A 16,391-nucleotide genomic window follows, 5' to 3' on the forward strand; every position below is an offset into this window, starting at 1 on the left:
CCTATTGCCCCACGACCATGTCTGCGACGAATCTTATGTAATGATAGAGATGCTATTTCCACTCTGGAAAAATCTGGTGTATACTCCGTTCCCCTGCAGAATCCAATATCAGGACTATGCACCAATTATATAGGAGCGACTACCAGAATGCTGGCTGCCCGCATATCTGAACACCAACGTTCGGTGGCACTTGGCAATTGCGACACGGAACTTTCCAAATTGGTGATACAACAACATCACATAGCGCTTTGGAATCGGGTGGAAATACTCAAACGTTGTGATGAAGGGAGCTTGATATATATTTGGGAGGCCATCCTCACAAAACTGCTCTCCCCGTGCAACTCCCCTACCCTCGACTTACTGGACGTCTGGATTAATATATACAGGCGGTTAAAAAAATCAACAATAATTTTACATTCTTTTCCCGCACCGCCTACATCACTCAAAGCGCATACGTGTTGGCCTCTTTTTGTGCGTCTTTTTACGTGTTTTATATATTTTAAATTATATCCCATACTTTAGTCTTTAATATTTAAATATTAATGTAAACTAGCACTTATGGATCTATTTTGTTCGGTTTCTATGCTATCTATGTTAAGGCGCATGCGTGCCAAAAATTTTATACGTGTTTACAAAGGGTTTTTAATTTTAACTTGTCCTTAATAGCAACACTAATTGGCTCTTATGTCATGCATGTTAAGGTGCATGCGCGCCAGTTTTTCGCGTTTACAAAATAATTAATAGCCATTCTAATCAAAGTTTATTTGTTTTAAAACGCATGCGTACCAATTTTAAATATTTTAAAATGTTTTTAATTCTAAAATTTAAATCTTATTTATAATAATTATGTTCAAAAAACGGCTAATATCGTTAATGTTTAAATTTAAATGTATGGTTCGAATTCTCTGTTCGAATTTCCATCGCCTGAAGACGATGTTCAAAAAACGGCTAATATCGTTAATGTTTAAATTTAAATGTATGGTTCGAATTCTCTGTTTGAATTTCCATCGCCTGAAGACGACGTACATAATAACGTCGAAAGCGCTCGCAAGAATAAATTATTTTTAATTATATTTAACGCTTCATAGTCTGAAGTTTTAAATTTAAATGTATGGTTCGAATTTCCATCGCCTGAAGACAACGTACATAATAACGTCGAAAGCGCTCGCAAGAATAAATTATTTTTAATTATATTTAACGCCTCACAGTCTGAAGTTTTGGAAGAAGTTTTGATTGATTTACTGTATATTACAAATAAAATCACAAAAATTTCGGAGACTAGAACGGATTAATTGCATTTGCATTAATTTCTATGGGAAAATTGCTTCGGTTAATGAACAATTCAGTTAATGAACAGAGTCGCGGAACGGATTAAGTTCATTAACCGGGGTTCCACTGTATCTGGATTAAGAAAATTTTTTGCCATTTAATGCTGCAAATGAAAATGTTTTCCACAATGAATGCTATGTGGACAACTGAAAAAACAGAGTTCAAAGTTGAAATGTTAAAAGACATGCTGATGGTCATGAGTAACTTTGGCAACAAGTCCTGCAAGAGTTTATGAGATGCTGCTGAAAGATTCTACTGTATTATGAAAAATCCACTCATCTATGAAATACTTGCCATTGGCCCCACATGCTTCTGGCCATTGTCTGCTTCAGAGTAGACTAACTTGCAGGCAAGTCAGGGTGAAACAAAAGAAGTTAGCTTACTGGTTGTGTCATAAGGTAATTTATTTCTTAGTAAAAAAAGTTATGCTCAATAAATACATCTACAGATGATATTAATCACATATGCTAAGTATTTCAAATAATTATTTATAACCAACAAAAACTTGGTGTACACTGTACTGGTATTAATCTGGTGTCCTGCTTTTGCATCCAAGAAATCTGGTCACTTTAAGTATAAATAAGTCATATTTTAAATAAACCAATACTCAAACCAATCCAAAGTTATTATTATTCAAGCTAGAGCTGAATTCCATTCAGGTTATCATAAAACTAATTAAGAAATGTCTTTCTTTTCTCTGTAAACCTTATAAGTTTCAGAATTTCAATACAGCACTTCTAACATACAAAGGTTTTCAATGATGATGACTCTATTCGTTTAATTTATTGTTCTGAAATGCATTTTGGAACAAGAAATTAAATGAGAAAAAGAATTTCAGCATCCCTTATCCACATAATTAAGAAATGATTTGTGTTTTTTAATCATTTATTAATTAGTACTTATGATTACCCAAATGTAATCTGCTCTAGTTGTTTGAGCAATATTTTAAGATGTTAAATAATAATTACTAAAGAATTAAGCATATTATTATAACATATAGCATAATTTGTGTTATTTTCTATAAATATCATAAACCAGAAATTATGATGATAAAGAATGAGAATAAAATAATTATTCTAATTTACTATATTGAGCATAAAAAAAAAGTGTTTAAAATAAATAAGAATAATATAGTTTGTAAAAAAAATCTAAATATAATAATTGTTCAAGTAAAACTTTTATTTTAATGTTTTTTTTACATGCTATATAAATAATAAATGATAATTTAAACTATACCAAACATTAAGCCTGATAGTTTTATATAAGTTGTAAAAACACTAGAAATATATTATAAAATTTCATAGTTATAAAAATCAATACTTTTTCTAGAGAAGAGAACTATCAATACAAATGAAAGAACATAATAAAATGTTTGGTTGCTGTCAAATTCAAAATAATTTTTTTTCAAAATCATAGTTTCAATGATCTAAATGGCTAGCAAATATTAAAATCTAACTAATTAAGATCAACTAAACAAGAATACAATGACTCCACACTTCAATTAAACAATTTTCAAACCTTCCTCTTAAACAATTTTCAGAGTCAAAAACCTTTTAACTTTTAAAGTGTTTTCAGGATAAATGTCACATCATCAGTAACATCAACATTTTAAATTCTAAATAAACAGTCACTTTATATCCATAAAAACCAAACAAACTAATCTCTAATGATAAGATTGTTAATAATATAATGCTTGTAAGTCTTTGTGGACTGTGTTTTATCTTTCTTTTTTTTTCCATTTGCAATGCTCTATTTGAAGAATACCTGAGAATGGGCACTGAAAATGTCAGTGTGTTGATAATTTTGATGCATGCAAGTTGTTGAGATTTGAATGTTCAGATATTATAGAAATAGATGATCATTCTATTTCCATAATTCAGACTGTTTATAATATGTATTGATGATGGGAAATTATATCTGAGCCAAAATATCTGAACATTCAAATCTTAACAGACTTACAAATATTCTATTACCAACAATCTTATCACTGAAGATTAGATTGCTTGGTTTTTATGGATATAAAATGATTGTGTATTTGGAATTTACAATGTTTATGTTGCTGATAAAACATTTATCCTGAAAACATTTCAGGATAAATTCAATTCAAAGGTTTTTGACCTCTAGAATAAGCTTTTAAAGTTGTCATTATTTAACTGAAACAAACTTTTTCAAATGTATGTTTTGATAAAAATTTGCTTATACCTAGGTTTAAATTTGCTTATAATATTCAAATAAACTAAAATAATAAAATATTTAAACATACACAAAGGCATAAAAACTTTTCATTTGTTATTGTAAGTCTATGTAACAGATTATTTGTAACAGTGAGAAAGTAATTGATAATAAATTTGATTTATTACCATAAATTAAGTTGAAGAAGAAAAAGAAAAAAATAAATGAAAGACTGCTGGAAACTTGTACATGAAATGAAAAACACATCAAATAAGCATTTATTTATTGTGATATTGTCACAATGCTGGATTGCAATTTTTAATCATATTTTTAATTTATTTCATTTAAAATACATGCTCCCTATCTCAAGTTAGTACTGTAGTATCTTACCCTGCACATCATACTTTTCCATTAGCAATGGAGTTGTGCTGGTCATCTATTAACTGCTTTCAGAAGAAAAGTTTTGAATTGAAATAACATGATTTCCAGTTTGCATCAGAAGTTCATATATAGTTAATCACGGCCTCCCACCCCTAAGCTTTCCACATCTGGGTTCATCTTTCATCTATCTAACTTCGTTCTCGAGATTAAATTAAGACGGATGGACGGAGGACAGTGGGAATTTACAGGTGTACAATTTTTTCAAATTGCAGCCCAATGACAACAAACAAAATAATAATGATAAATCTTTTTTTAATAAATGAAAATTTTCTAAATACATATATTTTATATGAAATTATAATAATAAAATAGCATAAAGCACAATAAGAATTCTTACAAACTTTTGTATATGCAACTTTACACTTAGAACATTATACTTTTTTAACTGTTTAAAAGTTGTTTTGAAATTTTCAAATTGTAAATCAAATTAATTTTAAAATTTATGCTGCCTGTATGCGACAGTGACGAAACATTTTGCTTTTAATATTTATATAGATATACAGAATATAGATTTCCAGTCAAGCCAGCCCAATGCTGGCCAGATGGCAACCCTAAAGTCACCCTATCTTCCCTAAAATTGGGACAGTTAGAACTACAAACCTCTAGCACCTGAGTGAGCATTACTTCTAAATCATGCTGCTACAGTGAAAACTGACTTGTGCCAGTTTCGTTTTCGGTTGGTGGTGGCAAAATATTTTGCTAATATACAGTGGATTGTCCATCATATAAAATGGAATGCAGCAAGCGTAATTTGAAATATAATCATCAGCAAAGCTTAAATATTAAAGCAAAGCATATAAAGGACTATAAAATGAATGATAAAGATATTAAATTATTTAAATGTAGTTGTGTTCAGGTAAATATAATAAAAAAGAAAAAATATTGTCACACTTCAGCAAGATACATGATACTACTACATCTAATTATATTCAGACATTTAATTTGTTTAGTGATTTTAAGGAATAAAAAAAGTTTAATGTTTGATTCAGAAACGAAACATTAAGCCTGATAGTTTTATATAAGTTGTAGATCTGGTTACTTCATAAGAGAGGGAAAAGGTGTTTGTCATTTTAAAATACAAAGAAGCAAATAGATTGATGAATTCTGTCCATCCCAAATAAAAGTAAGCTACTATTGCAAATCCTAGGTATTTGACAATTTTCATACTTCTATAAAAACTTTTTTCTAGGAAGCTAATAAATAATATTTGAATTAATAAAGTATATTTGAATTGTTAACTTCTGTAATTTATATACAGTGGGTGATCGGTTAACGAACCAATTGGTTAACGAACAAATCGGATAATGAACACTTCACTGAACAAACATAAAAGAAGTGATAAAAATAGTAAATACCGATTGATTTTCCCTTGTCTTCAGGCAACAATTCGAAACTTTTCGGAGCGCTGGAGATGTTGACATCGACACTCAACCCGGAATATACTCATCAGATAGTATTCCTCCGAACTTTGAAACTCTCCCTTGTAATTTCAGCCTTTTATTTTTCTGACAGAAACAATTATTTTATAGTATTCACGAGACTGTCGGACAGGCACTCGTTAAGTTTTGCGTCAAGTTTTATTTTCGAAAGATGAGAGTAAAATAGCAAAAGTAGAGAATAAGCAGATGTTTGATGTTACTGGGCAGTATAGCTTTAACAGGTCTACAGTAGGCCACAGTTCAATCTTATCTAAGAAAGATACAGTATAATCGAGAAGACTCAAGCAGCTAAAGGAGTAACAAAAATCACTTCTGAGGAATAAAGAACATTGAAGAGCTTATAATGGAACCTGAAACAGATCTGATGACAGAAGAACGCCAAGAACTCTTGAATGAAAAACACCAAGAAACTCAGCGAGATATGTTTTATTATGAAAAAGAGGATTAATGCCAATATCTGCTATTAATTAAAGATCTTTTGAAGAAGTGGAGGATGTCAGATATATGGTCTTAGAATGGCATACAAACCAGGTTGAGGTTATAGGCTTGGAGATCTCTACAATTACAATGCTATTAATTACTTATGAAAATCCTGAAGAAGAAAGAAAAGCAATTAACATTAGACAGATTCTTTAACCCCACAAACAAAATAACATAACTAAAAAAATGCAAGACTGCATATATATGTATTTTTATTATTACATATAAATGAACGTGGTAAGAAAGTATATATTTTTTATTTTTTGGGGTCTCCAGAATGAATTAATCAAATTCCTATACAAACGTATGGTAAATTGATAATCGGTTAACGAACAAAGTCTTGGAACGGATTATGTTTGTTAACCGATTACCCACTATACTTGGAATTTGATGGTATTAAAATTTAATTATTGGGCTGCAATTTGAAAAAATTGTCGTTGTCTGTCTTTCCTTAATCTCAAGAATGGAGTTAGATAGACGAAAGACCAAACCAAATATGGAAACCTTAGGAGCTAGATTAACTATATATGATACAAACCAGAAATTATGTTATTTCAATTCAAAACTTTTCCTCTGAAAGCAGTTAATAGATGACTGGCACTCTATTTATTGTTAAAGGAAAAGTATGATATACGAGGACAAGACATTACTAATAATTTGAGGTGGAAAGCATATATTTTAAATTAAATAAATTAAAAAGTTGCAGCCCGGCACTTTGATCATGTCACAATAAATAATTGCTCATTTAGGCTTATTCAATTTTATCTTTTCTTACATATTTAACTAGATTTTTTGTAATAATTTGTTTTCTGCTAACATTATTTTATTTCCAATCTCAAATATTACTTCAATGGAAATTAATGCAAATGAAATCATGTATATAGAGGCTACTAAATGACTTCAAACCTCTATACCAGGAATGACAAACCTTTTTGAGTTTGCATGCCATATAGTAAGCATACTTAGCATTAAAGATTGCTTATGAATACCAGAGTTTTAGACTTCAAATAATGATATTTAAATAAATTAAATGAATAGCCTTTATGATGCATACAGAACCAATAACCAGTGTGAAGAAAACAAAAAACTAACAAGTATCTTATGACAAATGCTTTCCAACTCAGAAGGTGTTGGAAAACATTTTGAGGAGGAAATTTCGATGGCCTGGCAGGCTCTACTTGACATGAAGGTATAGTCGTTGGTTGAGTCGTCATTATGCACAAGACAATGCATGCACGGCTTTAAATTTTTATACTCATACTTCAAATTCTGGTTTGAATTTATATTTCTTTCAAAGCTTTTATGTTCCAAAATGATATTCCACCTGGTAATCTTTATAGTGCCTGAAGAAGAACATTTGTCTTAAGATACTTGTTAGTTTTTGTTTTTTCACACTTGTTATTGACCAATAACAAGTGTGAAAAAACATCATATGTGCATCATTAAGTATTTCTTGGTGTAGTGTGTTGTAATTTGAATAGCCTTTAATTAGAATAAATGTAAAAAAGATGATTGAAAAAGCCAGATGATAAATCAAAATTGTATGATATGTTATGTGCAGATGATTTCTCCTTATGTGCCACTTTGGACATGAGTGCTATAGGTTTGCTATCCCTGCTCTATAGCTTTGTAGTATAGTATTGTATGTTTTTCAACTCTGATGTTCCTAATATTAGTATACTGTTCAATCAGGGAGAGTTCTGGATAGAAAAAATAGGGATGATGTTCATACCACTTATTTTATTTATTATAAAAATTGCATCTTGAGATTTGGTCCTATCTGCTCTTATGTTCTAATGGGATGGAAGAGTATTTAATATATACTATTTAATGTTGAAAATACTGCATATAAAGAATTATATTGCAATTATGTGGTATGTTGTAATTTGTTTAGAAAATAATAAACGTTTAGAAATTGCATATATTCCATAAAACAATCAAAATTTATGTGCATATAAGTTTTTAGCTTTTATATTAGGTTTTCCTCAAGGCTTAAAGTACTTCTGAATTAGCTAAAGTGACCAGACATACTGATTTTAGAGATTGTGTTTTGAATTTTAAAGTCATGCTAATTAAGAAAAAATCCTGAGTAGTTTCTCCCTAACAAACATTACTTCTCTTCTATATAAAATTGGCTGTGAGTGAAATTTCTTAGTCTTGAACCCTGTCTTTTCTCTATAATTATCCTAAGTCTCCTTTCCAAAATAATGTTATCCAAACAATATTATGGTTATGTATATCACACGAGTAATAAATTTATAATTAATGCAAACAATAATGTTATTTTAGGCTATATACTCATGCATAATACAGAACACTCAATTACTAATAATAACAGCACTTCTCTCAGTGAAAGAATAACTAATTTTAATCCCCCTACATTTTATTTTGTTAATAATTCCATCTTGTAATCTTAGAGTGCTATTTTTTAAGCAAGATGTGTACTCATAAATTTAATTTATTTTTACTTTTAACTAATAATTTCAAACAAAGCATTTATAATTATGAACAGAAAAAACAAGTATTGTACTGATATATCACAAATCATATTGTTTAAACTTTGTCTATGATTATAATTTTAAGCCACACTCACTATACTCCATTTTATTTAATGTATAACGCGTTCAACATTTACAGTATGATAAACAAATGATAAATGTGCTATTATACTCTTCGGATCAGGTGAGAAAGCTAACGTAGTATATGATAAAACATTTATAAGTAATCTAAGAATTTAACTTATTTTCATTTTTAACTAATAGAAATTACAAATAAAGCATTCATAATTTGTAACTACTTAAACAATAATTCAGGAATATTGCTATCCTTAAAGTCTACGGCATAATTGAGAAAGCTAACGTAGTATATGATAAAACATTTATAAGTAATCTAAAAATTTAACTTATTTTCATTTTTAACTAATAGAAATTACAAATAAAGCATTCATAATTTGTAACTATGACCCAAAACTGACACAAATCCAGTTCTCGTCACTGGTAGCGACATAATTTAGAACTAACACTCACTCAGGGCTAGATCTGATATATGTGGAAGAACTGGAGGCAAGAAGAGAAAAGAGATTCCATGATGGAACGGAAGAGTTAAGGAGGCAGTAAAGGAGAAGAAAAATGCATGGAAAGAGTGGAAAGAAAAAGACAAGGGACACAAGAAAAAATATACCGTATTCATTCGCATATAAGACTAGGTTTTTTCACTGCTTCAAAAACCTAGGTCGTCCTATACGCGCGAGCGAAGGATTCTTTGCGATTCTGCAATAATTTTTGTGAACCGCATGTTCTCATTTTTTACCGAATGCTCACCCTCTGGTGTTTAAAAACAAAAGTATTTTATCTCGGTCGTTTCAATCGTTCTTATGTAGAGTTGAGTACTGTACCTAGATTATCAGAGTACGACACACGAGTCATCGCCGCCATGTTCTGTCGACTGTCATCACGTGGCCTATGGGTTTACATTAAGAAATGACGATTTTTTTTCAGTTTAATAAAGCATTTTATTCGTTTTTTTTTTTGAAGAATATGAAGGATAGACCAATCTTACTGGCTCGATAACTTTTAAATCTAGCATTAGTATTTTTAAATAAAAAATTAATTTTGATTACTTATTAGAAAAACTTCTAGATCGAAATTCCAAACGTTATTTTAAAGCAAACGTAAGAAATCAATTAGTAGTTAATGAAATGGATATTTGGCTTGTCAAAACTACTACTATATTTACTAATTTGACAGGATTTAATTTGGAATGTACAGTACGTACAACGTATGCGTGCTTATGCAACATGCAAGGGTAAAGCTGGGTGTTGGCCTGACGTAACTCATCTCTCTCCCTGGAAAGCTTTTGAGGGTTTTATTAATAGTTTTTTGTATTTTTATTTAACGTCTCGTCTTTATACTGTAAAAACTATCCATTTTTTTCTTTAAATAAAATAAAGTCATAGTAGTTTGTTCTTACACTCGCTGGAGTAAAGATGTTTCTTTTATGTGTTATTTTATTTCACTACGTAAAACTTTTAACATCAAGGCTATTATATTGAAATACAGTACTTTAATATATAATAATCAACCAAATAAAAATTATCATATTTGTATCTATATTGCAATATTGTATGATAAAAAGTAATTTAAAATTTTTTTTTACAAGTTTAAAGCTTTTTATGTATGCATAATAATTACATAAGTTCATAGTAATAAAGCGTATCAAGATCAAAAGGCTATGCGAATAAAATATAAAAATTTATTAAATGAACAATATGGAACTGTTACAAATAAAAATGTATTTTATTACATCAATAATCAAACTTGTGTTGGCGAATATGGGGGATAGAATATGGCTAATTTTGTAGCTTACTCGCTTTGGATTTACTCGCATATGAATTTGTTAAATATTTAATTTTTCTTTTGCTTTTTATTTTTAACACGAAAGATATAAATCTTGTCATAATTTTTCCTTTTATTTTATGGCAATCTGGAATATGGTCATCTAAATATATAAAATTACTTGTCGTGACTGACTGACTGATTCATCATCGCCCATAGCAAACTGCTGAACCTAAAGAGGTGAAATTTGGTACATAGTATACGTCATGAAAACGCGCACTAAGAAGAGATTTTTCGGAATTCCCAGGCGGAGGGGAGAGGGAGAGGATTAATGCTTAACCGGAAGAACAACTTCTACTGTACTATTTTAGATGCGATATTTTGTTTTTATCTGCGTTTTAGTAGGGTATGCCATGGGAATGCACACTAAGAAGGGATTTTTCGAAATTCTCCAGCGGGGGAGAGAGAGAGCATTACGGCTTAACTGGAAGAACGGCTTCTACTGTACTATTTTAGATGCGATTTTTTGTNTATATACATACACACACATACATACACACACTTCATAATTTTTTCATCACCTCAATGTCCTATTGAAAGTGCAAATATCTATTTCCTATCTATTTTCATATAAGAACATTAAAAAAAATCATCTTTTTATCCATTTCATGTGTGTATTAATTGTTAACATATAAGATCATTACAAAACATGTGATATTTAAAAACATAAGAATAGTTTTTGCAATAATTTATAAGCCATTATATAAAATATAATAAAATTTTTTTTCTAATTGGAAATAAAATTTTGTATAATTGGTTTTAAGCCCAGTTAATTCCTACTATAAATAAATTTCTTTCATAGCATTTTGTTAAATATTTACATCAATGTAAAATAATTTTATTAAATTCTTTCTTTCTCTTCCTTTTATGCAATTATGAAATGTTTTACTTCCAGGATATACTATTTTTACAGGAAAATAAATGTAACACACCCAAAAATTATTTAATAGTATTCACACACAATTAAGATCAAATATTAATCTCTAAAAACAAGAAAAAAAATATATTTAAAAGACCTTAAAACATTGTAACCTTTTGTTTATTAACTGGATATTAATTAATTGTACCCAGGCAGCACATATTTATGATTATTTATTGATGCCCTAAATGTAAAATTTTCGCAGCTCATGTATTTGTTCTTTAAGATCTTAATACAAATATAATGAAACATTTTTTTTCCACATATTTACTCAATATACCATAAACTTTTTTCAAAGTACTTTTAAATGTCAGGGTTATTTTGCACCAACTTAGAGTGAGAATTAAATATAGAAGATACTAAGACAATAAATTAATAACTTTTTTAACTTGAACATATAGATGCAAGAATCACTCGGATAAAACATTAATATAACATGCAAAAATGTGCAAACTAACTTAGCTTTCTTCATGTCTTGCCTTTGAGAAAATAAATAAATACATAAAAATAACTTAATGTGTTTTAAATTAAATAACTTGATACTTAAAACAGCCAAAATATGGCAAAATATACCTTAGAATCATATATAAACACCTAAAAGTCCAATTTTTTTTGTAATAATCCAAATGATTTTTATATATGTATATATAGATGTTTATATTGATATATGTACGCCGGGGTAAGGCAAAGGCCGGCCGAACGCCTCAGCAGGCAATCATCAGCCACAGACATCCCCAGTCGGCACCACAAGTAACCGAGGACAGTTATATCTAACATTCGGATACTGGGAAACAATATAAAATAAAATACTGTACAAAACCTGAAAAATATTTTATCTCAGTAAACCAAAAGTTAATCATCAAACTGAAATAAACTCAGATATACAGAACTATTTAATTATTTAAATTAATTTAAAAATATTATGAAACAATACCTTTATATAAATCCTGTATTTTATATACGGACATATAATTAAATCGGCAATTTGATGATTTTCTTCAATACAACAGTGTAATATATCTAAAGGAAAAACGTATAATGCTTCATATAAAAGAATTTCATTAGAAAATAAGTTTTTCATCAACAGCAAGGATGTAAATATCTTGTGCAAACTCTCACCTGCAATCAGGCGACCCTCCCCTGGCGGACATACTTGGTTGCGCCTGTTGACATTTAACACAACCGCTAACACACGACAGCGTTTACATTATTTTATTGATAAACGCGTATTACATCATGACGTCGTTTAAGGAAATAATTACAACCTTGATTTTCTGATCTTTCGGCCGAACGGCTGATAATTTCAATCGGAGACGGAACCAGACGATAACAACCAATTTCACCGTAATGAAATGCAGCAAAGTTAGATGGCGCTTCGTTAGCGTTTATTATTATTATTATTTTATTTTTTCCTCGAATAAAAATAGCATGCTTTATATTAAAAACACCAATAAAAATTTTGAAATTGAAAATATAAAATGGCATTAATTAATAACCATTTGTATGAATTTATATGATTATTTTCATAATTACGACAATTAATTCATTAATATTTTATTAAATTTTTTCCTGTGAACTTTGAGGAAAAAACAATTTTATAGTCTGATAAGAAATAATATCTTGAAAAATAGGTTATAAAAATATATTTTAATTATTTAAAAAATAAAAATTAAAGTACACTGTACAGTATAATTCGGTAGTTACGCTCCGAAAAAATGCCGCGTTTTGCGAATCCGTGTTATACGAAACAAAAGATTAATGCCAAACATAAGGTTACGTTTCAGAAGTTAGCAAAAGTATACTATTCTTTTCATTGCTAAGAGAAATGTGTTTGTTAAAGCAATCAATAATTTGTTTACAACCAATAATTAGCTAACAATCATAATCAAGAGTACTGTATTATGCGTTCATATTTAGTTAAACGACGTTTTCTTTTTACGAAGTACAGGTAACCCCCGTATAACACGGCACTTCTATAGCACGGATTCGCTCTAACACGGTTCGAGAATTGGTACCATCCCCCGTATAACACGGTACTTTTATAGCACGGATTCACTCTGACACGGTTCGAGAATTGGGTAAAACCCTCGTANAAGTCGCGGGTAACAGCTAGTTTTTTAATATATTTGTTAAATTTTTTTAAATAAAATTTTCTTATATCAATGTTTTGATTTTCCAGCACATTATAATATTGGTGGAAAATATCTTCCATGTCTAAAAGCATGCAAGAATTTTATTATTACAAAAAAACGTAGGATTTTTTTAAAACTTTTAATTTCAACTAATGTTGAATATTCTAATAGAGGACTTTCTTTGGATCCTACTGATGTAATACATTTGTTACAGATTTTTGAGGTTTGTTCTATACTTGTTATTAAATAACCAGATATATTATAAAATGAATTCATTTCTGCATTGTTTAGAGGCATATTTTTAGCTTCAAAATTTTCTGGTATAACAACTTTATCATATTCTTTTGTGGGTTCTTTGATTACATCAAGAAATTCTGATAAAAACTCTCTGTCATCTCATCATCATCATCATCATAACGCGCTTTTGACACATTTTTAAAAATATTTATTGCAGGGCTGTAAAGTCGTGTAAAAATCTACCGACCCCGACTCCTACCAGGGCGGACTTGTTACCGAAAGAAACCCGGAAATTCTGATGTCATCACGTGACCTCAGAATAAAAGATTCGATAAATAGAGTTCTAATAAAGATAGAGTATACAAACTTTTTATTCCAAAGCTAAAAGACTCATCTAAGTAATGACACAGTATAAATATGTATTGGCAATTGATGGATATATCTGTGAAATATGTTTATATTATTTTGTAAGGTTATGTATACTTTTGTTTTGTTTTATCCCCGCATTAGGGTCTTTGTACCAGAATGCTAAATAAATAAATAAAAATAAATATGTATTCGATAATTTTTACTTTTCCGGCTGTTATATTTAACAGAGAAAAAGTGTAGCGCTGGGTCAAAAAATGACCCCTCCCAAATTTTTACATTTTTGGATTCAGGACACCTTGAAATTTTAAGATATGCAAAAGATTCGAGGTATTTTTCTATATGTGTGGATGTTAGACTGTGTATGGGGGCATGATTTTGTTCACCCTGTTTGAAGCCTAATAATTTCTGTGGTCAGAGTGGTCAGAATAGGAATCGGATGGTTTAACACAGGAGTCAGTTATTAAGCGTCAACGTGATTGAACTAAATCGTGTCCCCATATACATTCTAACGTCTTAGGCGAGAACATCTTAACGGGTTTTACTGTACTATTATAAAATGGCAAAAAAAGCTTACTTTGAGAGTAGAGACGAGTTTTATTTTATTTTTTTAAAATTTTGAACTCTAATAACGAGTAAAATATTCATTAAGAGATATGACATATGACCACTTTTATGTCTTCACCCTGTCAACCTTTAATTAAGAACCAAAATTTAATAGTGTTAATGCCCCTTTATACGCAAGTTATAGTGCCACATTTCGTTTCTTAACGTTTCTTAAACTTTACCCATTCTGATCTGAGATATTGTTTAATATCTCAGAACAGAAAATAAAGAGATTAAACAAATTAGACGCCAACACACACGCACGCGCGAATTTTTTCCCTTTATTGACTTTTTTTAGGGGTTCGGGAGGTCTCCAAACGTGTAGATTTGTAAAAAAAAAAAAGAAAAAATTGGAGAGTTAAATTTGACACGATTCCAATACTTTTCCGTTTTATACACATAACAAGTTGGTAAGTAAAAAGGAGTCGGAGTCGGCGGATTTTTTGACGACTCCGACTCCGATTCCGCCTCCGGCTAAAACACCAATACTCCACGACTCCGAATCCACAGCCCTGAAATATTGAGATACCGAAATTAATTTTAAATTGTTCTTAAACTGGAGTGCAGTTGGAGTCACTTGTTTTGCACGCAGTAAACTAAATACATTTTTTAAGCAGTCCTGGGTGAATCTTGGTGTTAGTAAAAAACGATATTGTTTGTTAATTAAAAATTCATGTTGCAAATCTAAAATTGAGTTGTAACCATCAATCCAGTTTGGCAAGGTTTCCAAATAGATTTATCTCCTACCTTAATAGTTTTAAACACTTTAATAAAATTTTTAAAAAATGTTATTGATTCCTCATACTTCTGTACTATATTCATACTTAGAGCAAAAAGTGGATGCCTCGATGTTGCTAATGCAACATCGAGGCATCCATATTTTGAGTTTAAACCACTTTTCAACAGTTTAAACTCAAACCTCAAAACAGTTCAAACTCAAACTGTTGAAAAGTGGTTTAAACTCAAGAGTTTGAGGCGCTAACGCCTACAGCCGCCACCAGAGGGCCTCGACGGGATGACGTCAGAACTTCGACATATTCCCGCACTTTTTCGACCTGTCACGAGAGAGATTGGTGGTGTACGACGAGAGCTCTACTACTCGACTATTCGACTAGACAAAAGGATTGTAGTGCTCAACCACAGCGGCCTACAAGTTTAAACCACTTTTCAACAGCATCAATAAACCAAACAGTTGTTAAATATTCTGGTTTATTCACTTCTGAAAAAAAATCTTAATCCACTGCTTATATCATGACTGATGACATGTGTAGATGTTTTCACTTTCATTTTTTGAAAATGTGATGGCAATGGCCGCGTTTCTTTATGCAGCGCTCGAGAAGCGCTTTACAGCGAACCCTCTGAAACCCGTTTCTAAATGCAGCGTTGCAATGTAGCGAACCGTTTCTAAACGTTTGCTGCAAGAGGTCGCTGCAGCGAAGATAAAGCAGCTTTTACGTCCGCTACTCGTGTAAAGCAAAATGGACGCTTGTGTGTATAATACGATATTATGCTGTAAAAATAAAAAAGTCGAAGTGACTGTTGATAAAAATATTATGGAAAGATCAAGAAGGATTAAATTTTATGAAATGACTCTGAAAGTTATCTAAAGAATAAGAAAATACTATATTTTAAATATAATTATATATTTTTTATCTCTTTACTTTGTTCACATTTATGGAAAGATAAATGCTCGATTCTTTATATCTCATTAAATATTGTAGTTCTTTAACTAAAGCACTATTTTCGGCTGTAACTGGAATTAAAGGATAGATTATGACGTCCGTGTTTCGCTCGAGCGGAAAGCGTTTCTAAACTATGATGCAGCGACGTGTAGCGATAGCTGCTCGTGACGTCATTTACGCTGCACTCTCGCTGC

General features: G+C 30.4%; 1 long non-coding RNA gene across 1 annotated transcript in view; it reads right to left on the reverse strand.

Moving 5' to 3' along the window:
* Nucleotides 1-12,546, reverse strand: part of LOC111625041 — a 42,620-nt gene extending 30,074 nt beyond the window's left edge. The window contains exons 1-2 of the long non-coding RNA XR_002756678.1: nucleotides 12,294-12,546; nucleotides 12,109-12,194 (exon numbers count right to left, since the gene is read on the reverse strand). This is a non-coding gene — a long non-coding RNA (uncharacterized LOC111625041). The remainder of the gene's footprint in view (nucleotides 1-12,108; nucleotides 12,195-12,293) is intronic.
* Between the last annotated feature and the right edge of the window lie 3,845 nt (nucleotides 12,547-16,391).

This window comes from Centruroides sculpturatus, unplaced genomic scaffold (assembly GCF_000671375.1).
Source record: "Centruroides sculpturatus isolate CEXI.00-Female unplaced genomic scaffold, Cexi_2.0 scaffold40, whole genome shotgun sequence".
Taxonomy (NCBI): Eukaryota; Metazoa; Arthropoda; class Arachnida; order Scorpiones; family Buthidae; genus Centruroides; species Centruroides sculpturatus.